Source organism: Bos javanicus, chromosome 10, assembly GCF_032452875.1.
Source record: "Bos javanicus breed banteng chromosome 10, ARS-OSU_banteng_1.0, whole genome shotgun sequence".
Classification (NCBI taxonomy): domain Eukaryota; kingdom Metazoa; phylum Chordata; class Mammalia; order Artiodactyla; family Bovidae; genus Bos; species Bos javanicus.
In genome coordinates this window covers 12,235,588-12,257,112 of record NC_083877.1, presented here as the reverse complement: position 1 = coordinate 12,257,112, position 21,525 = coordinate 12,235,588, and positions in this window count along the sequence as shown.

Genomic DNA, 21,525 nt, shown 5'->3' with positions numbered 1-21,525 from the left:
AGAGTTTGCATTCTGACCGTGACCCGTGCCTCCCTAGCTGGCAGGAAGGGATCCGAGACCAGTCCTTCCACCAGATGGTGACAGACCACCAGTACAGAGCCAGCGGCCGGGCGGGGCTATGTGCTCTTAAAAATAATCAGTTAATTACATTGGCTGCCCCAGGTCTTGGTTGCGGCATGCGAGATCTTCAGTCTTTGTGGTGGCATGTGAGATCTTTAGATGTGGCATGTGGGATCTAGTTCCCTGACCGGGGCTTGAACCCAGGCCCCCTGCACTGGGAGCTCATGAGTCGTAGCCCCTGGACCACCAGAGAAGTCCCAGCTACGTGCTTTTTTCTGCCTTGTCTATAAGAAAGGACTAAAGTTGAGGAGACTGGGGCCCTGACTGGCTGAGTCTTTACAGGACACACAGCCAGACCCTTGGCCAGGCCTCTCCGTTCCTCCCTGTGGTCTCTTCAGTCCAGACTCCTGAAGCTGCTGAGTCTGAGAATAGGCCAAGAGAGACAGGCCTTGAAAGTGTCTTGCTGACAAAGATCTGGAGGTCTCAGGGCTTCCTTGGAGGTCCAGTGGTTAAGACGCGGCCCTTCCAATGCAGGGGGTACAGGTTTGATCCCTGGTCCCTGGATCCCACGTGCCGCACAGCAAGGCCAAAAAATTAAAAAAGATCTGGAGGTCCAGTGGGCCTCAAGCTTAGTAAGAAGCAATGGTGTAACGCAACTGCTTAGACTGTCAATGTCCTCTCTGTTGCTGAAATGGAAAGCCAAGGCTCACCCCTGGGAGACTCTGCAAGTCTGGAGGGCTGGGTTCTATACCCAGAGGTATCTTTTGAGAAGAACAGACAAGGACAGTGGTTGGCAAGCTGAGTTCTCCAGGTGTGGCTAGAGGGTCTGGGGGAGCCTCCTTGCCCATCACACCTAGAGCAGCTTGACTTTTTTTGTCTTCTAAGTTGAACTCTGCATGAGATTTTCACTAGAAAACAGGGTACCGCTTCTAAAAGAAATATCTGAAAGCCCTTGGCCTGGCACTTCTGGAAGAGGGCTGCAGGGGTGGCTGGGGCCAAGGTCAGGCCACAGACAGTGATGGTGCTGTGGATGCTGAGCTGAGAGAGAAGCCTGAGGCCACATGGTACCGTCATGGGTCTTGGGGAGAAGTGGTTGACTTGTCTTGATTTTCCCAGAGGAAAGAACTAAACCCACATATAGAAATAATACCTTGCCTTTCTTTACACAGAACTCCACAAACAGAAATTCTTCAACTTCAGCCATCCAAGGACCACCTGGGGGGGTGATGAGGGGACATATGGAGGAGCAGACGTGAGGATAGGAGGGCAGACCACGCAGCCTCCAGTGCTCCTGTCCCTCCAAGGGTCCAAGAGGCTAGTACCTCCCCCAGGGAGGGTCCCGGAAACCTTTAAAAACCACCTAATATGACTCACGTAGATGTATGCAAATTATACACAAATCACATGTAAATAAAGGAAGAGTCTGTTCTAACAAGACCTTGAACTGAGGTAAAAGGAGAAGCAGGGTTCCAATTAGGAAGTTTAGCAGAAATTGCTCTCAGCTGAGTGGCCCAGCTGGAATCTAGGTCCTGAGATCTCAAATGATCCAGTGGCCTCTGGCTGAATACCTACACACACACACACACAGAGACACACACAGACACATAGAGACACACACACGCGCGTGTTTGAGTAGAAATCAGCAGCAGCCAGGGCTTAAGTTTGCTCCAGTTACCTAATGCTCTGTAACAAACCACCCCACATGTTAGAGGTTTATCCTAACATTTCTTTTGCACACACATCTGCAGTTTGGGCCGGGCCCCAGCGTGGAGAGCTGTCTCTGCTCCATTGCGCATCAGCTGTGGCAGCCTGAAGCCCCAGGGCTGGAATCATTTGAAGGCTTGCTCGCGTCTGGTGGCTGATGCTGGCTGTCAGCCTCAGCGCCTACATGTGGCCTCTCCATGTGCCTGGGCTGCCTCACAGCCTGGTGGCTGGGACCCAGGGATCAGCATCCTGAGAGCCAGAGCCAGGCAGAAACTGCTACGAAATTTAGAACCTAGCCCTGGACATCCTGCAGCATCACTGCCATGTACTATTCCTGAGAAGCAGGTCACTAAGGCCATTGTATTCTAGGGATACCTTTGGATGGGAGTGGAATCAGAAATGTTGTGGGTCTCTTTGACCACAGGTCCACACTGGAGGGGTGGGTGGAGACCAAGTGTGAGCTGGGAGGCTGGGCAGCAGGAAGGCTGCTCCCCGAGGCTCTGGTGTATGATGGGAGGGACTAGAGGAAGACAAGCAGTCCTCCCGACTCCTAGCCAAGCCATGTTTGTAGGTCTCATCCCCATGATTAGTGAAGATCGGTCTTGAAGGGCCATTCCTGAGGTCACAGGAAGGGAGTCCCAGGCCTCTATGAACACCTAGCAAGGGCCTTCTCTACGGCCAGCTCCCTCCAGGCAGTGAGGGCTAAGGGGCCAGGGAGAGCTGGTGCCGGCCTGAGATCACCACCCACCAGGGATGGTGGTCCCCAGAATGACCGAGCAGGGAGGGACCACTGACGCCTTCATGAGACAGAGAAGACAACCGAGAGCCAGGAGGAGCAGGAAGCGCTCAAGTTCTCAGAGAAGTTAGAGGCAGGGCCAGGGCTGGAGGCCAGGAGCCTTTGCACTAAACCTAGTCAGGCTACAGTTGATGGGGAGACTGGGTCCTGGGGAGAACGGGGGTTGGAGATGTGCGAACATGGACCTGGGAGCAGGCAGGGAGGAGAGTAGTCCTTCTGCTCAGGACAGGTGTGGAGCAGCAGGGGTCCGGAGAAGCTGGGCTGGCAGCAGGAATGAGGGAGTGGGAGCAACCAACGATGAGGGACCTGTCCTGAACTGAGTTCAGGCTAGAGTCAGGGAGTGGGCCATCTAGATCCATGCCCTCCCACAAAGAAGTATTACGGGGATTGGTTTGTATTCTGATTGCACCCAATGAATTCATATTAGCCAAGAGTTCAGTTTAGGTGTTCAGATGACCTCATTGTTACAGGCAGAGAAAGTGGGCAGAACAAAGTGAGTAAGGGTGAGTGAGATAAAGAAGAGAGGACCTCTGCATCTGGCATTGCCTCCGTTGGAGCCTCTGGAGGAAGCATCCCGGCCTGCAGTGTCTCAGCTCCACGGAGAAAGGCTGTGACTGGAGAGGTTTGCTGCCCCCCTGTGGAGATAGCGAGGATTACAGCTACAGGAAAGAAAGCTGTCAACCCTCGCTTGACGGAAGCTAGCAGCTAAGCTCAGCCCCACACTGGAGAGACAGACCTAGCTCTCAGTGAGCAGACAATATGGGCTTGAATTAAAATGAACTTATCCAGGTACTGGCTTGGATGGGCACTGGCAAGCTGGTAAAGCAGAAGAAAACATGACTCATTGCAGGCCAGAATTAAGGAAGACTTCAAAGACAAGTGGAGAAGAGGGAAGGGATACCCAAGGCTGAAGGCAAAGGGTAAGCAACGAACACGGTAAGATCATGGAGCAGCCAGGAGCTTGTCATTTGCTGCGGGAGACCTAGCACTTAATAGCTGGTCAACAAACGTACTAATGAATGACTATTAAATCTCCAGAGCATATGTTTTTACACGGTTGATGTGTTTGAGGAAAACTTTACGTGGCTTTCCAGGTGGGAAGGGAACTAGTGAGAAAGCCAGAGAGCCTGGAGCTTCCTCGGGAAATGGAAAGGGGTGCTCCGGAGTCCTTGGCGCCCCGCTGATAAGGACGAGTTCTCTGTTATTACTTGTGGTGACATTTCTAGAACACCTCCTTGGAGTCTTCTCACAGCCTTGCAGCAAGCAGAGCTGGACTTACTGTCATCCTCCCATTTACCAGATAAGGAAACCGAGGCCCAGAGAAGTGAGGTGGTGGAACTGGGGCCTGAACCTGGGCCTCCTTGTGCGAAGCCGGTGCTGGTGTTATCTGTAGATGGTGGGGGCAGGCTTGAAGGGAGACATGGTCTAAATTGATTGAAATGAAGATTTTCTTTTTCTTTTTTTTTTTTAATTTTATTTTGTTTTTAAACTTTATATAATTGTATTAGTTTTGCCAAACATCAAAATGAATCCATCACAGGTATACATGTGCTCCCCATCCTGAACCTTCCTCACTCCTCCCTCCCCATACCATCCCTCTGGGTAGTCCCAGTGCACTAGCCCCAAGCATCCGGTATCGTGCATTGAACCTGGACTGGCATCTCGTTTCATACATGATATTTTACATGTTTCAATGCCATTCTCCCAAATCTTCCCACCCTCTCCCTCTCCCACAGAGTCCATAAGACAGATTTTCTTTTTGAATGTTGAGGAACCATGCAGGGATGGGAGGCCCTGAAGAGGAGGGTTGAGGTGGGCATGTTGGCTAATGCAGGTTGAGTGAGGAAACTTCCGAGCTCCCTGCTGACCCCAGAGCAGTCCAGGGCTTTTAGCCTGGCATTCAAGCCTCCCTCACAAGAGGCAGTGTCACCCAGGGGTTAAGAACATCGGCTCAAGTGTATGATCCCCACTCAGCCACTATCTGGCTGTGGCCCAGTGGACATCCCTTAAGCTCTGGTGCCGTCGGTTCCTCTTCTATGAACCACGGAGAAGCACAGCACAGACTTCACAGGTTGTTGTGAGCGGGAAAGAAGTCAGTTATGGAAAGCAGTCAGGACTGTGCTGCTGCTGCTGCTAAGTCGCTTCAGTCGTGCCTGACTCTGTGCGACCCCATAGACGGCAGCCCACCAGGCTCCCCCAACCCTGGGACTCTCCAGGCAAGAACACTGGAGTGGGTTGCCATCTGTGCTTACTATTACTATTATTATTCAGAACAGAGCCTACTTTTCTACCTGTCATCCACTTCAGTCCTCCAAGCTAGGCTCCTGGCTTCTTCTTTTTTCAATCACTGAAGAAATTTATTTATTTATTTTACTTTACAATATTGTATTGGTTTTGCCATACATTGATTTGAATCCGCCATGAGTGTACATGTGTCCCCCATCCTGAACCCCCCTCCCTCCTCCCTCCCCATCCCATCCCTCTGGGTCATCCCAGTGCACCAGCCCCAAGCATCTTGTAACATGCATCGAACCTGGACTGGTGATTCATTTCACATATGATAATATACATGTTTCAATGCCATTCTCCCAAACCATGCCACCCTCTCCCTCTCCCACAGAGTCCAAAAGACTGTTCTATACATCTGTGTCTCTTTTGCTGTCTCGCATATAGGGTCATTACCATCTTTCTAAATTCCATATATATGTGTTAGTATATTGTATTTGTGTTTTTCTTTCTGACTTACTTCACTCTATATAATCAGCTCTAGTTTCATCCACCTCATTAGAACTGATTCAAATGCATTCTTTTTAATGGCCAAGTAATACTCCATTGTGTATATGTACCACAGCTTTCTTATCCATTCTTCTGCTGATGGACATCTAGGTTGCTTCCATGTCTTGGCTATTATAAACAGTGCTGCAATGAACATTGGGGTACACGTGTCTCTTTCAATTCTGGTTTCCTCGGTGTGTATGCCCAGCAGTGGGATTGCTGGGTCATATGGCAGTTCTATTTACAGTTTTTTAAGGAATCTCCACACTGTTCTCCATAGTGGCTATACTAGTTTGCATTTCCACCAACATTGTAAGAGGGTTCCCTTTTCTCCACACCCTCTCCAGCATTTATTGTTTGTAGACTTTGGGATAGCAGCCATTCTGATCGACGTGAAATGGTACCTCATTGTGGTTTTTATTTGCATTTCTCTGATAATGAGTGATGTTGAGCATCTTTTCATGTGTTTGTTAGCCATCTGTATGTCTTCTTTGGAGAAATGTCTGTAATAATGAGAAAACAGAAAGAGAAATTAAGGAAATAATTCCATTCACCATTGCAACAAAAAGAATAAAATACTTAGGAATATGTCTACCTAAAGAAACAAAAGACCTATATATAGAAAACTATAAAACACTGGTGAAAGAAATCAAAGAGGACACTAATAGATGGAGAAATATACTGTGTTCGTGGATCGGAAGAATCAATATAGTGAAAATGAGTATACTACCCAAAGCAATCTAGAGATTCAATGCAATCCCTATCAAGCTGTCAATGGTATTTTTTACAGAGCTAAAACAAATAATTTCACAATTTGTATCGAAGTACGAAAAACCTTGAATAGCCAAAGCAATCTTGAGAAAGAAGAATGGAAGTAGAGGAATCAACTTGCCTGACTTCAGGCTCTACTACAAAGCTACAGTCATCAAGACAGTATGGTACTGGCACAAAGACAGAAATACAGATCAATGGAACAAAATAGAAAGCCCAGAGATAAATCCACGCACCTATGGACACCTTATCTTTGACAAAGGAGGCAAGAATATACAATGGAGAAAAGACAATCTCTTTAACAAGTGATGCTGGGAAAACTGGTCAACCACTTGTAAAAGAATGAAACTAGAACACTTTCTAACACCATACACAAAAATAAACTCAAAATAGATTAAAGATCTAAATGTAAGACCAGAAACTATAAAACTCCTAGAGGAGAATATAGGCAAAACACTCTGCGACATAAATCACAGCAGGATCCTCTATGACCCAACTCCCAGAATATTGGAAATAAAAGCAAAAATAAACAAATGGGGCCTAATTAAAATTAAAAGCTTCTACACAACAAAGGAAACTATAAGCAAGGTGAAAAGACAGCCTTCAGAATGGGAGAAAATAATAGCAAACAAATCAACTGACAAAGAATTAACCTCAAAAATATACAAGCAACTCCTGCAGCTCAATTCCAGAAAAATAAACGACCCAATCAAAAAATGGGCCAAAGGCTCCTGGCTTCTTTGAAACACGCCGTGCCATGGTGCCTCCAGGCCCTTTCTGCACGCTGTTCCCTCAGCCTGCAATGAGGGAACAGCATGCAGCAGTGTTCAACCGTCTCTTCTTTCCAGATCCTTCCAAACATGATCTCCCCCCAGTCCTCCCTGATCCTCTCCTTTCCTGCCTTTGCTCTTCCTCCACATCCTCTCACACAGAACTATTTCCTTCTGTAGCATAAAATGCAGATGATGTGTGCCGCTCATGACTGCTCGGAGAATTTAGGATGTGAGCGTCCTAAGAACAGGCATGGTTTCTTATCTCTCTATGACCCACCGGTGCTGCTATGGAGCAGCACTAAATACTTAATAAACACTTGTGGAGAGAAAGCAGGAAAGCAAAGAGGGAGGGTGTGTGTGTTCAGTTGCTCAGTCTGAACCTGTGGACTGTAGCCCGTCAGCCTCCTCTGTCCATGGGATTTCCCAGGCAAGAAGAATACTGGAGTGGGTTGCCATTTCCTTCTCCAGGGGATCTTACTAACCCCGGGGTCAAACCCGCATCTCCTGTGTCTCCTGCTTGGGCAGGCAGATTCTTTACACTGTGCCGCCTGGGAAACAAAGAGGGACGGAGGAAGAAAGAAAAGACAAAGAGAAAGGGGGAAAGAGAGATGAAAGGCAAACTAGAGATGAAGCCAAGAGAGACTAGAAGAGAAACCAGCTCCATTCACCTTCCAACAACTTCAGGGAAAAAAAAGAATGCCGGGACTGGAGACTTTGGGGTCATTTGCAACCCTTCCTTGGCTTTTCTTTTCATCCCTTGAGCCATATCATTGGAACAAATTTTGAAACCCTCACAGTGGCTTTGGACCTGCTCTTTAGCCCCTTGCAAGCTCAATGTCTTCATTTGTAATAGAGATAATAATGGTACTTATCTAATTGGGTTGTTATGAGACTCAAATGAGAAAACAACTGGAAAATCTCTGGCACCTGGCCCATAGTAAGCACTCAAAAATTGCTGTGTATTATAATGGTGATGGTTCAGTGATTCCAAGAATCCCAGACCTGTTGGAAGCCAAGGCTGAGCCCTGCTGGTGAAGAGATGGGCTTCCTAAGCTTGGAGAGGTGCCCATTGTCCTAGAGCTGGGCCCAGTGGTCACATAGAGGTCACACTATATTTTCTCCCAGGCCTTCCCACCCACCCCCCGCCCCCACCAAGAAACACAATAAAGACTCCTGATTGCTTGATTAAAGGAAGCGGATACACAATTCATTTCAATTTTAGACCTAACCACCCCACAACCTTTCAAAAAGAATTGCACACCCTACTCCAATTTACACACTGAACCAACATGGAATTTTCCAGCGGGTCCTGAAGCCTTTGAAGTGACCAGACCAGACTATTGATTTATTTCTAACTAACCTCTCTCTTTGAACCCAGAAGGGTCAAGGTTAATTATATAATAAAACACACTGTGCCCAGCTGCCCCCTCTGAGGGTGCAGGGAGCCCCCAGACCTTTCTGAGCCAGCGAGAGGTGGATCGTATTTCTGATCCCTTCCCCCGCATTCATTTCCTTCATCAGGGCCCATTAAGGAGGAAGAAAAAAAAAAATCCGACCCCCTCATTTCCTCCCTGAGAGATAAATTTTAATTTGCTGGGAACCAACAAAGGGGATCTAAGGCTGCATCCTGCAGTTGATACATCTTGATGGGAGCACATTTTCTGGGATCCGCTGGGAAAAGGGGTGGAGAGAAAAGGAAAAAGGGTGGGGAGAGGGGAAGCAAAGGGGTGCAGGCCCTCTCCCACACAGAGGGAAGGGAGCCCCATAGAGCCTGACACAGCAGAAGCCTCCTTTCCATTAAGCTTTCTTTGCTGGTCGAAGTGAGTTCCGCACCAGCCCCAGCTTCTCCTGTGTGTGCTTTTCGGCCCTCACCAGCCACCCACGGTGAGCACTACGGTAACCCCGCTTTCCCGGATGATGGGATAGGGTCCCAAGTGGTGTGATAAGTGGTGGTCCCACTTATCACAGGAGGAAGTGGCAAGGCCGGCACTGGAATCCAAGCTTTTGTTCTCCTTGTAAAATAATGGATTCTTCCCACCTACCCCATTTTCCTAACCCAGGGGAATATTGTAAATGTTCTTTTCATTTCCATCATTTAAAGAAAAAAGATACAGCACTGTTATCTAATATATAAAATCATAAAGTGTTGGTCTCTTAATCATGTCAGACTCCTCGAGACCCTATGGACTGTAGCCGGTCAGGCTTCTCTATCCATGGACTTTTCCAGGCAAGAACACTGGAGTGGGTTGCCATTTCCTTCTCCAGGGGATTGTCCTGACCCAGGGACTGAACCCTGGTCTCCTGCATTGCAGGTAGATTCTTTACCATCTGAGCCATCTAGTATATAGTCCATTACAAAATGTCCCCAATTGTACCAACAATGTTGCCCCCTCACCGGTGTTTCCCCCATCCAGGATCCAGCCAAGATTCATCCACTCCCTTGGTTATCCTGTCTCTTTTTTCTCTTCTCTTCTAGAACCAGCCTTTTGGTTTTTCCTGACACCGCCATTTCTTTTTTTACTATTAATTTGGTTGAGTCAAGTCTTAGCTGTGGCTGCAAACTCTCGGTTGTGGCATATAGGATCTAGTTCCCTGACCAGGGATTGAACTTGGGCACCCTGCATTTGGAGTGTGGAGTCTTAGCCACTGGGCCACCAGGGAAGTCCCTCCTGACGCTGACATTTCCGAAGGAGCAAGGTCAGTTGTCTCTCAGATTAACCCCCATGTGGATTTATGTTTCCTCCTGACTATTTAGAGTGTTCTGTTGTTCTTGAACTCAGGTTCAGCCACTGGTTGCTCAAGAATCTGATACTGAGAGACACTTGTCAGACAAAAAGGAAAGACAGCTTCATTGAGTAAACTGGCAACACTGGGGAGAAGGTGGACTCTTGTCCCAGAGCACCAACTCCTAGGGTTTTGCTCGGAAATTACACAGGGAGAAGAGGAAGGGGCTACGTGCTGAGGAGAGGGTTGTGGGGTGTATGGTCAGCTCCTGGACATTCTTCTGATTGCTTGGTGGTGAGGTAACCCGGAATGAACATCATCAGCCTTCAGGTTTCAATCAGTCTGGGGTCTACTATGCTGTGGTCAGCAGGTAGTTACCTTCTTCCACCTGGTGGGGGTTTCAGTCTGTGCAAAATAGCGCAAAGGACATGGCTCAGCGGATGACCTCTAGCCTTTGAAGAGGAACTAAAAAGGTCCTCGACTTTGTTCAAGGGCTAAACTATTACTGTTTTGACTGTTTTTCTTTGCTTCCGCATTTCCCTCACTTCTTGATTAAATATATTCTTTGAAACGGGGGTAAGGCCTGGAGGCTAGTCTTTCCACAGACAAGGGGCAGGCAGAGGTCGGGGTGCCCCGTAGTGTCCAGCTGGGTTACAGTAAGTAGGGCCTCACATCTGGAGGCCCACGAAGCCAGCTGTTCTTGGCAAGGGATGCAGGATTTCCAGCTCCAAGGCCAAAGCTTGTTCGCGGCCTCTTGGGGGAATTCCTAGCGTGGAGAGAATGCCGAGTAAATGATTCCACCAGGGGGCGCTGTCGGCACTGGCCGCTGGAGAAGCTCGCTCTCTGGGACTCTTCCAGGATCACAGACGGCAACCTTGAACTTTGGGAAGAAGGCCACCCATCACAATCATCACAACCTGAGATGCACTTCTCTAATTCTTCTCTCTGGAATGTTCCTACATTTGTGTCGAGGCTTCATCCCTCCGTGAGGCTGTCATGACTCGAGCAGAACCAATGTTCCCTGCTTTCTGCTCCTGCAGCTTCATGTTTCTGCCTCATTGCATGGCTTGTCTCCACATAGTAGAGGTCCCCGTGGAGCTCTTCCTAACGCGCCTTTGTCTAGGGCCCAGCCCACTGTCCACCAGAGAAGGTTCCCATAAATATTTGCCAAGTAAATTGTAACCCAAATGAAATCAGTCTGTCTTGTGGTCAATCTCAATTTCACCTTTGAGAGAAAGACCCAACATCCAAAACCAAATTGAAAATCTATTTAAATCTTTGCTGAACAGCCTGGAAGAGATGTCAGAGGATCAATTATATTACATACCATATGCTAAGGAGTCCAGAGTATTCTCTTTGCCCACCTTTCTCCCTATCATCTCATGGCTCCACTTTCACTTCCCAACCTCCCTTCTTTCTCTTATTCTTGTCCAAATCCCTCCTCCCTCTTAATCAATTTGCTCTATGTCTTTTAATTTTTTAAGTTAAAGTCAAATAAGCAATACACAAAAAAGTCCTCACTGTTAAAAAAAAAAATAAGGAGATTCCCTGGCAGTCCACTGGTTAGGACACGGCACTCTCACAGCTGAGGGTCCTGATTCCATCCCTGGTTGGGGAGCTGAGATCCCACAAGTCTCAAAAAAGAAAGTAAAATATTACAGAGATCCCACTTCAATCACCCCAAACCCAGTCCCCCTCCCAGGGATAATTAATCTTGTCAGTGTAATATAAGATCCTTCCAGGCCTTTCTCCATGTAATTATAGATTTCTATAAGTACCCAAGTCAAATATGTGTGTGTGTGCATGCTCAGTCACTTCAAAGAGCCATGTCTGACTCTCTGCAACGCTATGGACCCACCAGGCTCCTCTGCCCATGGGATTCTCCAGGCAAGAATACTGCAGTCGGTTGCCATGCCTTCCTCCAGGGGATCTTCCCGACCCAGGGATTGAACCTGAGTCTCCTGCATTGCAGGCAGATTCTTTATTGCTGAGCCCCAGGGAAGCCTTAAAGTCAAATATACGGTATACACGATAACGACATTTATATTTGCTGTTTCCAGTTTTCAGCACTGCATTTGGTGCCCTTGGCCATCTCCCTGTGGTCGCCAGTGTGTGTTTCTCTACAGCAGGAATGAGAGGGTTTGCTGGGTCCTGGGCCACAGGCCCGTGGAATGACCGTCTTTAGTGACTGTGTGAGCTTACTGGCCACCAGCAGGCTGTGAGAGGACCCAGCCTCCTTCTGTCTTGCACAGGCAACTTCCTTCCCCTCCCAAGGCTGCTCTGAGGATCAGAGAGCATCCTGGGAACTTTGCCCATCAGTAAGTGCCCAGTTCAATCCCAACAAGCCTCATCCATCCACCTTAGCTGATTCAGAAGGGATTAACTCTCTAAATACTGTAGTTGTGTTCAGGTTGGCATGATCTGTTTTCTTACCTGGCCTCCTTCTCCAGTTTCTTGGTGTCCTGTCTTCTCTCTGTCCCCTGGCCCCTCTCCATCTCCTTGATGGAGCCCACCCACCCACTTGCCTCTCTGACCCTCCAATCCTCCTGGAACCAGTGCTAGGAATGAACCTGCAGCCCCTCGGCCAAGTCCTCACTCAAATCCCCTGCCCACTTTGGCTCCTGCCCAGGGCGCAGGATGCCAGCCCCACCAGGACTCCCGCCTGCTTCAGGCATCATGTGTCGCAGCAACCCTGCAAATGTTGTGGACTGAGCATTTTTTCAAGGACATTAAATGTTTTAAAACTAAATCACAAAGCAACAAGTAATGGCACCATAATCAAATGGTCATGTAATGCAACTAAAACATGCATAGGGACTTCCCTGGCAGTCCAGTGAGTGGTTAAGACTCCAAGCTTCCATTGCAGGGGGGCCAGGTTCAATCCCTCATCAGGGAACTGAGATCCCACACGCTGTGTGGTACAGCCAAAAAACAACACTCCCAAAACAAAACCCGTATGGGTTAAAATACTTAGTGTGGTAAAATTTTAATTAAAAATAAAACGTGTCTTTTTTCACATTCTTACTGTTCTCTTAACTGAGATCCTCTCTTTTTTCCCTTTTAAAATTTTTTTAAAAAATTATTTATTAAAAAAGGCTATCATCTGTGTTTTAAAAAAGTAACATTTATTTATTTGGCTGCACCCAGACTTAGCTGTGGCATGAGGGATCTTCGATCTTTGTTGTGACTTGCAGCATCTTTAGTTGCGGTGTGCAAGCTCTTAGTTTCAGCAAGTGGGATCTAGTTTCCTGACCAGGGATCAAACTTGCACCCGCTGCATTGAGAGCCCTGAGTCTTAGCCACTGGACCACCAAGAAAGTCCCTTTTCGTTTTGCTTTGATTCAGATCAACAGAGAGGGTCAGTGCCTAATTTTAGTAATGGATGATGGACTCCCTTATGGAGCACAGACTAGAGGTCACGCACCCATGTTGACACACTTTAAACTTATGAGGTAGGTACTACCATCATCATGCCTGCTCATGGATGAAGCATCTCAGGCGCGGAGACGTTAAATGACTTGCTTGAGGTCACACAGCTAGGAAGTTAGAAAAGCTGGGATTACAACCTAGGCAGGTGGCACCAGTGCTTGGGTGGTAGCCACTGTACCACACTGCCTCTCAGCCTTAATATGGGCAGCCCTCAGCCTGCAGCTAGGCACATATGTTTGTTTTCCAAAGCTCTATCAGAAAGCAATATTTGGAAAACTTATTCTGATGTTTCACTTGAATCTCTCAACAACACTAGGATGGAAGGAAAGACCCAGCTTAGGGCCAGCATGATGCCCGGTACCCAGTCTGAAGGAGGTGTGTCCCCAACTTGGAGGTGCCATGTAGCACGCAGCACTGGGCAGTGTGTGTGCACGAGGGTGCACATGCATGCATGGATGCGAGCATGGGCACATGCATGGTGTGCGTGTGTGGGCATGGCCATCTTGGCGTGACCATGCAGCCCTGCGCTGGCTGAGAGGCATCTTCCATCCCCGCAGGGAGCAGGCATGGGCAGATCACCTGTGTCACTGCAGGCAGAGAGAGGCTGCTCAGACCAAGGGCAGTGGTGTTTGTTTCTGTCACACTCTTATCTCCACTTCCCTGAGCCCAGACCTTAGCATTATAAAATGCCAGGGCTGGGATGAAAACATGGAGATTATCTAACTCAGGCCCTCCCTTGAGAAATGGAGATACCAAGCCCCAGAGAGAATACTGTTAAAGTAAAATATAAAATGGAGACTGGACTTGAGAATTCCCTGAGCAGATAAAACCATCTAGGCTCTGAAAGCAAAACAAAAATCCAGCTTATTTCATGAAACTAAGTAAAGTGCAATTTTAGGTTATTTCTTCTTAATGCCTCTGACAATCATAAAAGAAAACTTCAGTCATTTTCCTAAAAATGGTATGAGATGATCACTTTAAACCACTGCCCTGCCATCTGAAAACCCAATGTAATAACCATAAGCCATCTTGTAACTTCATGCCCCTGCATTTCACATCGGTCTTTGAATTTCAAACCTTCCGGTTCGTGAACTGCTTTTATAGGCACAATAAACTTACTGAACACTGTTTAGTAACAGTATTTAAGCTGAAACTCCAATACTTTGGCCACCTGATTTGAAGAACTGACTCATTGGAAAAGACCCTGATGCTGGGAAAGATTGAAGGCAGGAGGAGAAGGGGACCACAGAGGATGAAATGGTTGGATGGTATCACTGACTCGATGGATGTTTGAGCAAGCTCTGGGAGATGGTAAAGGACAAAGAAGCCTGGCGTGCTGCAGTCCATGGGATTGCAAGGAGTCAGACACGACTGAGTGACTGAACTGAACTGAGCTACTGTTTATTGATTTGGTGCTTTTAGTTCAGCTAGTTCTGGATTTTTGGAAGTACTCAGCTTCTTAGGGGCAGAGCTGGGATGAGAACCCACATCTCCCCGTCCAGTTTCGTGCTCTTGCCACAACCCCACTGCCCAGACTTTTGTCTGATCTACAGTAGTCATATAAGGATGTGAGAGTTGGACCATTAAGAAGGCTGAGCACTCAACTGTGGGGCTGGAGAAGACTCTTGAGAATCCATTGGACAGCAAGGAGATCAAACCAGTCAATCCTAAAGGAAATTAACCCTGATTATTCATTGGACTGATGCTGAAGCTGAAGCTCCAATATTTTGGCCACCGAATTTGAAGAGCTGACTTTTGGAAAAGACCCTGATGCAGTGGGCAAATTCTTTCACTATGTGGGGTTTCAAGAGAAGAAACAGGAAATTGTGTCTTTGAGGAAGGTCCTGGGAATGTTTGTGGAATGAATGAATGGAGCATAATGGGGTAACAGGAGCCCTGGGAGAGATTGAACAGGAGAGGTTGTTGGTCTCTTCATCAAAAGAAAGGGTCAGAAAGTCCCCTGTGTCACCTTGGGAGGTAAATTACCTTTGAGGAAATAAAGAGGCTTCTCTGTGGTGGAGAAAGGGTTAGACAACCCAATTGTCCTGGAAAGGGGGCGACATTGGAATTTCTATGTGTTCTGGACCATCCTGGGGCTGCCATTAGAAAGGCAGGATGGGAAGTGGATCTGGGGGTGGGCTTTGAAAGGAAGGGCAGCTAGCACTTGGGATTTGGGCCCAAGGAAATAGATGTGTATCTGGGGCTGCCCTCTCAGCAATGTGACAGACTGAAAACAAGGAAGGGATATTTTCATGCCCCGAAGACACCCAAATCAAGGTGCCACCATTGAATGGAAGTCCCCGTCTGTATGCTCAGACCACCCAACATGGTTGTTCTCTTGCTCTCTATACCTCCCCGACCTGTCCCTGCCTCACCTATACCCTCCTCACCCGACTGACCTTCCCTCTTAACCATAGAGCCTAATCACGGGGGTAAGCCTACATACTGGCTCCCGGCCCCAGCTGGCGCTTGTTGTAATATCCCCATCAGAATTGCTCCACCAAGGTGATTTATTAAAGGGGCAGTGCAAGGCGTGGGCCTCTGCAGGTTTCTCTGGCGACCGACAAACTGATCTGATGTCAATTCTCTCTGTAACTGGTAACCTACTTCCTTTCCCAGAAGTAAGGACTGCTGGTGAGGTGTCTCTCCAGGGCCTTGCTTCAGTATGTAGGATCCCCTCATCCATTAAACCATGGAGGCCTCTGTTGCTGACTCCAGGCTCTTTCTTCCGACTTGAGGCTGGGCGAGTACAGCGCTTGCAGGCCTGAGGGGTGCAATCCAAGCTGTCCTTTGCGTCCTTGAGGTGCTGTTTGCTTGGTGATGAGGCATGGCCAAGAGCAGTACTGGCTGCAGGGCTTTTGTGAGGAAGGCACCAGAGGCTCTCAGACCTTGAGAGTTTGGGGCAAATGGTGTGTGTGTGTGTGACCTGGTTTCTGGTTTTATTTGCCACAGTGTGCCTGGAGCAAGATATGCCTGTTTCTGAAGACACAGGGAGGGTCTCTGCAGGAAGCCTCTGATTTACTGTCTAGTTTTGAAAGACAAGAGTAATGTTTTATTTGGCATATCACTTTTAAACATCTCCCTTTTGAATCCATTCTCTCTTCTGCTTCCCACCACACCCTGCGAGGCAGGCAGGGAGACACCTCTATTTTCTCACAGAGAGGACTGCCTCCTGTGGAGATCACTTAGCAGGAGACTGTCTTTCTCCTGCGGCTCCTTTCACGGTTCCACGGTCCTGGCCAGGGACGACAGGAAGGACGAGACTGAATCTGTCGAGGGGAGTGTCTTTCTAGCCTGGGAGGAAAGTCTAGCCCGTGGTGACATCCAGCAGAACGTGAAACCAGCTGTGCTGTCTTAAAATATCACTGCAAGAAGGGTTCAGAGAGGGAGAGTCGAGGCCTTTTCCTTTTCCAAAAGAGTATTAAAATCAGCTTGTTGAGTGCCATGACAAGGCCTCTTGAAGTAATAGAAACATTTCAGAGAAAGTAAACACAAAAATACATTGAAAATGTAAACAGAGATTAGTCAGAAAGCAAAAGGTACTTTGGAGAGAAATGTCCAAATTTCGTGCTTTGAGAAAGAAAACTAATAAAATTGACAGATTCTGATGAGATTTATCAGATCAAAAAGGAGCGAAAGGATAGTAAGTAAATAGTATTGGGAATAAAAAAAGGGGACATAACTGAAGGGACAGCAGAGACCTAAATAATAGAGATTATAAACACCTGTGTGCCGAGAAATCTTACCACTGCAGGAAATGTATTGTCTATGTATCTCTCTTAGAAAAACTGACTCAAGAAGACAGAAGAGTTAAATGTCTATAACTAATAAAGACAGGAATCAGTAGCAAAGTTTTAGGCCTCAAATGAAAATTTTCTATTTGCAGCAACACAGGTGGCCCTGGAGGGTATTACACTAAGTGCAGTGAGTCAGACAGAGAGACAAGTACTGTATGTTACCACTTATATGTGGAGCCTAAAAAATAAGCAAAGGAAACAACAAAACAGAAACAGACCCACAGGCATACAGAATAAAGTCAGTCAGTCAGTTCGGTCACTCAGTCGTGTCCGACTCTTTGCGACCCCATGAATCGCAGCACACCAGGCCTCCCTGTCCATCACCAACTCCCTCCCGGAGCACTCAGACTCACATCCATTGAGTCAGTGATGCCATCCAGCCATCTCATCCTCTGTCGTCCCCTTCTCCTCCAGCCTTCAATCTTTCCCAACATCAGGGTCTTTTTAAATGAGTCAGCTCTTCGCATGAGGTGGCCAAAATATTGGAGTTTCAGCATCAACATCAGTCCTTCCACTGAACACCCAGGGCTGAGAGAATTAAGAAGCGGTAACCAATGGGGAGAGGGAAAGGAGGCGGGCAAGGCAGGGGTAGAGGATTAAGAGGTACAAACTACTATGTATAAAATGAACAAGTAAGTACCAAGGATATATTGTACAGAACAGGGGATGTAGCCAATATTTTATTGTAACTTTAAATACAGTATAATCTATAAAATGTGAATCACTATCTTATACTCCTGAAACTAATATAATTTTATAAATCAACTATATCTCAATTTTAAAAAATAAATAATAGATAACTAATGGGAACCTGACTGCATAGCACAGGGAACTCCAGTCTTGATGCTAAATGGTGTCCTAAACAAGAAGGAAATACAAACAAAAGAGTGGTGTTAGCAGTCCAGGGGATTCTCAAGCGTCTTCTCCAGCAACACAGTGTGATATATATATACACACATCACAGCTTTTGAACTGTGTTGCTAGAGAAGATTCTTTGAGAGGCCCCTGGACTGCAAGGCAATCAAACCAGTCAATCCTAAAGGAAATCAACCTTGAATATTCACTGGAAGGACTGATGCTGAAGCTGAAGCTCCAATACTTTGGCCCTGATGCAAAGAGCTGACCCTTTAGAAAAGACCTTGATGCTGGGAAAAATTGAAGGTGGGAGGAGAAGGGAACGATAGAGGATGAGATGGTTGGATAGCATCACCAATTTAATGGTCATGAGTTTGAGCAAGCTCCAGGAATTGGTGAAGGACAGGGAAGCCTTGCAGAGAAGGCAATGGCACCCCACTCCAGTAATCTTGCCTGGAAAATCCCAGACGGAGGAGGCTGGTAGGCTGCAGTCCATGGGGTCTCGAAGAGTTGGACATGACTGAGCGACTTCACTTTCACTTTCACTTATTGGAGAAGGAAATGGCAACCCACTCCAGTGTTCTTGCCTGGAGAATCCCAGGGACGGGGGAGCCTGGTGGGCTGCAGTCCATGGGGTCACAAAGAGTCAGACATGACTGAGCAACTGAACAACAAAAATATATATATACACACATGTATAGTGATTCCCTTTACTGTAGGGTAGAAACTAATACAACATTGTAAAGCAATAAAAATTAAATAAAAATTTAAAAAGCAATAAAAATTAAAATTAATTAATAATATAACCAAGTTGGGTTTTCCAGTGGGCTGAAAGTCTGTGTCCCCTCCCACCAAATTCATATGTTGAAACCCTAAACCCAGTGTGATGAATTAGGAGACAGGGACTTTGAGAGTAATTAGGCCATGAGGGTAGAGCCCTCACGGATGGGATTAGTGCCCTTATAAATAAGAGGAGGCCAGAGTGCTAGCTGGCTCTCTTTTCTGCTCTGTGAGGATACAAGAAGTCAACAGTCTGCAACCTGGAGGACGCCCTTACCAGAACCAGCCCCGTGCTGGCATCCTGACTCCAGACTCACAACCTCCGGAGCTGTGAGAAAGAAGTCTCCGCTGTTACCCGGTTTATAGTATTTTGTCATAGCAGCCTAAGACAAATTTATCCCAGAAATGCAAAATTGGCTTAACATTTGGAAATCAATGTCACTCACCACATTAATAATTTAAAAGAAAAAAAGCACATGATCATCCTAATAGATGCAGCAAAACTTAAGTAAACAGAGAGTATAAGGAAATACTCGATAAAAGTTATCTAAAACTTAAACATCATATTCAATGGAGAAATATTTAAAGGCATTTCTTTTAAGATCAGGCGTAAGAAAAAGAGGTCCACTATCATTTCTACTTCATATTATATAAGATCAACGTTGTATATGCTAACTGTTCAATAATAAAAGAGAAAAAAATATCAGAAAAGGAGTTTTAAAAATTGTGTAGTTAGATAGTAAATTCAAATTATGAAAACTCCTTGGTAGTCCAGTGGTTAGGACTCCATGCTTTCACTGCAAAGGGCTGGGGTTTGATCCCCGGTTGGGGAACTAAGATCTCACATGCCACGCAGTATGGCCAAAAGTAAATAACTTATTTAATTAAATAAATATTAAATAAATAAATTCAGATCCCATAGGATTTTCTTTTTTTTTTTTAATGTGGATCATTTTTTGTCTTTATTGAATTTGTTATAATATAGCTTCTGTTTTACACTTTTTTTTTTTGCCACGAGGTATGTGGGATCTTATAGAAACCTGCATCCCTTCCTTGCATTGGCAGAAGTCTTAACCACAGGACCACCAGGGAAATCCCCAGTAGGAATTTTCATAGAAATCAGAAGGCTATTCTAAACATTTTTGGAAGAACAAAGGATAGCCAAGTTACTCCTGAAAAGAAAACCAAAGAGAGGGATTAAGCCTACCACTTTCAAGTCTTATTATAAATCCACAGGAATTAAGATGTGTGATATTAGCTCAGGGATAGATAAGTTGGACCCACGGAACAGAATGGAGAGCCCAGAGTGTTTATGACATTGATTGTGGTAACGATTTCATGGGTCTGTGCCGCTGCTGCTGCTGCTAAGTCGCTTCAGTCGTGTCCGACTCTGTGCGACCCCATAGACAGCAGCCCACCAGGCTCCCCCGTCCCTGGGATTCTCCAGGCAAGAGCACTGGGGTAGGTTGCCATTTCCTTCTCCAATGCATGAAAGTGAAAAGTGAAAGTGAAGTCACTCAGTCGTGTCCGACTCTGTGTGACTCCATGGCCTTCAGCCTACCAGGCTCCCCCGTCCCTGGGATTCTCCAGGCAAGAACACTGGAGTGGGTTACCATTTCCTTCTCCAATACGCTACTTCAAATACAACTAACGCGACAGCAAAAAAACTCAAATCTAATCTTATAATATATTAATATCACGGATCGTCACGGGTCTGTACTTAACTCCAAACTCATCACATTGTACACCTTAAACATGTGCAGCTTTTTGTAGGTCAATCACACCGCAGTAGAGTGGTTTGAAGAAAAAAACAGTGAGCACAGAAACATTCCCAGTCTTGCAAGGAAAGCTGATGTCTGTCAGAGCTGTCACTGCAGATCATTGGGGAGACAGCAATAAATAAAGAGTGCTGGGTGATTGTCGGAAATAAAAGTGACCCGCACTTCACACCATATAAGTCCCTTACATACAAATGAGTTCCATTCTGAGAGCACAGTTGTTTAAGTCCAGTTTGTTCATAAGTCCAGCAAAGTTAGCCTAGGTACCCAACTAACACAGTTGGCTATATAGTACTGTACAACTGAAGTGACTTAGCAGCAGCAGCACCATATAGATTTATAACATTTTTCACATGAATAATACATAACAAAACAAAAAATAAAGAAAACATTTTTAATCTCACAGTATAGTACCATGAAAAGTATGCTAGTTTCGGCTACATCACCACTGCTGTTACATTTGCTTCCAGACATCCTGGGCTTGAAATAAAGCTACTGTACTAATGTACTCTACATAGCACTACTCAGTAAGGTACACAAAAGCACAACCATTTGTAGAGGATGCACACACATGACAATGTACGCCAGACACGTGAGCTAACGTATGTGACTGGACATGTGAACACACATTTGCCTCTTTGAAAGTTCACAATGTGAAGGTTCATATGTAGAGGACTTACTGCACAAAAATTCAGTTCCAGAAGAATCAAGAACTTAAATATATGTTATGATATAACTTAATATACTTAATATATTTCATATTTATACTTATATATATTTTACTATATATATAGTATATATATTATAGTATATATAATATACATAGTGTATTATATATACTATATATATAGTATATATATTATACTAATATACTTAATATATTTCATAACTTAATATAACATTATGAAAAGCATAACTTTAAAAGATACAGGACTTCCTTGGTGGTCCAGCGGTTGACTCCCCACCTCCACTGCAGGGGGCACAGGTTTAATTCCTGGTAGAGGAAGTTCTGTACTGCCCTGGTAGCTCAGATGGTAAAGAATCTGCCTGCACTGTGGTAGGCCTGGGTTCAGTCCCTGGGTTGGGATGATCCCCTGGAGGAGGGCACGGCAAACCACTCCAGTATTCTTGCCTGGAGAATCTCTATGGGCAGAGGAGTCTGGCGGGCTATAGTCCATGGGGTCACAAGGCTCCGGACATGACTGAGCAACTAAGCACAGCACACAGAGGAAGTTCTGCATACTGTGCAGTATGGCCAAAAAGAAAAGAGAAAAAAATTATAT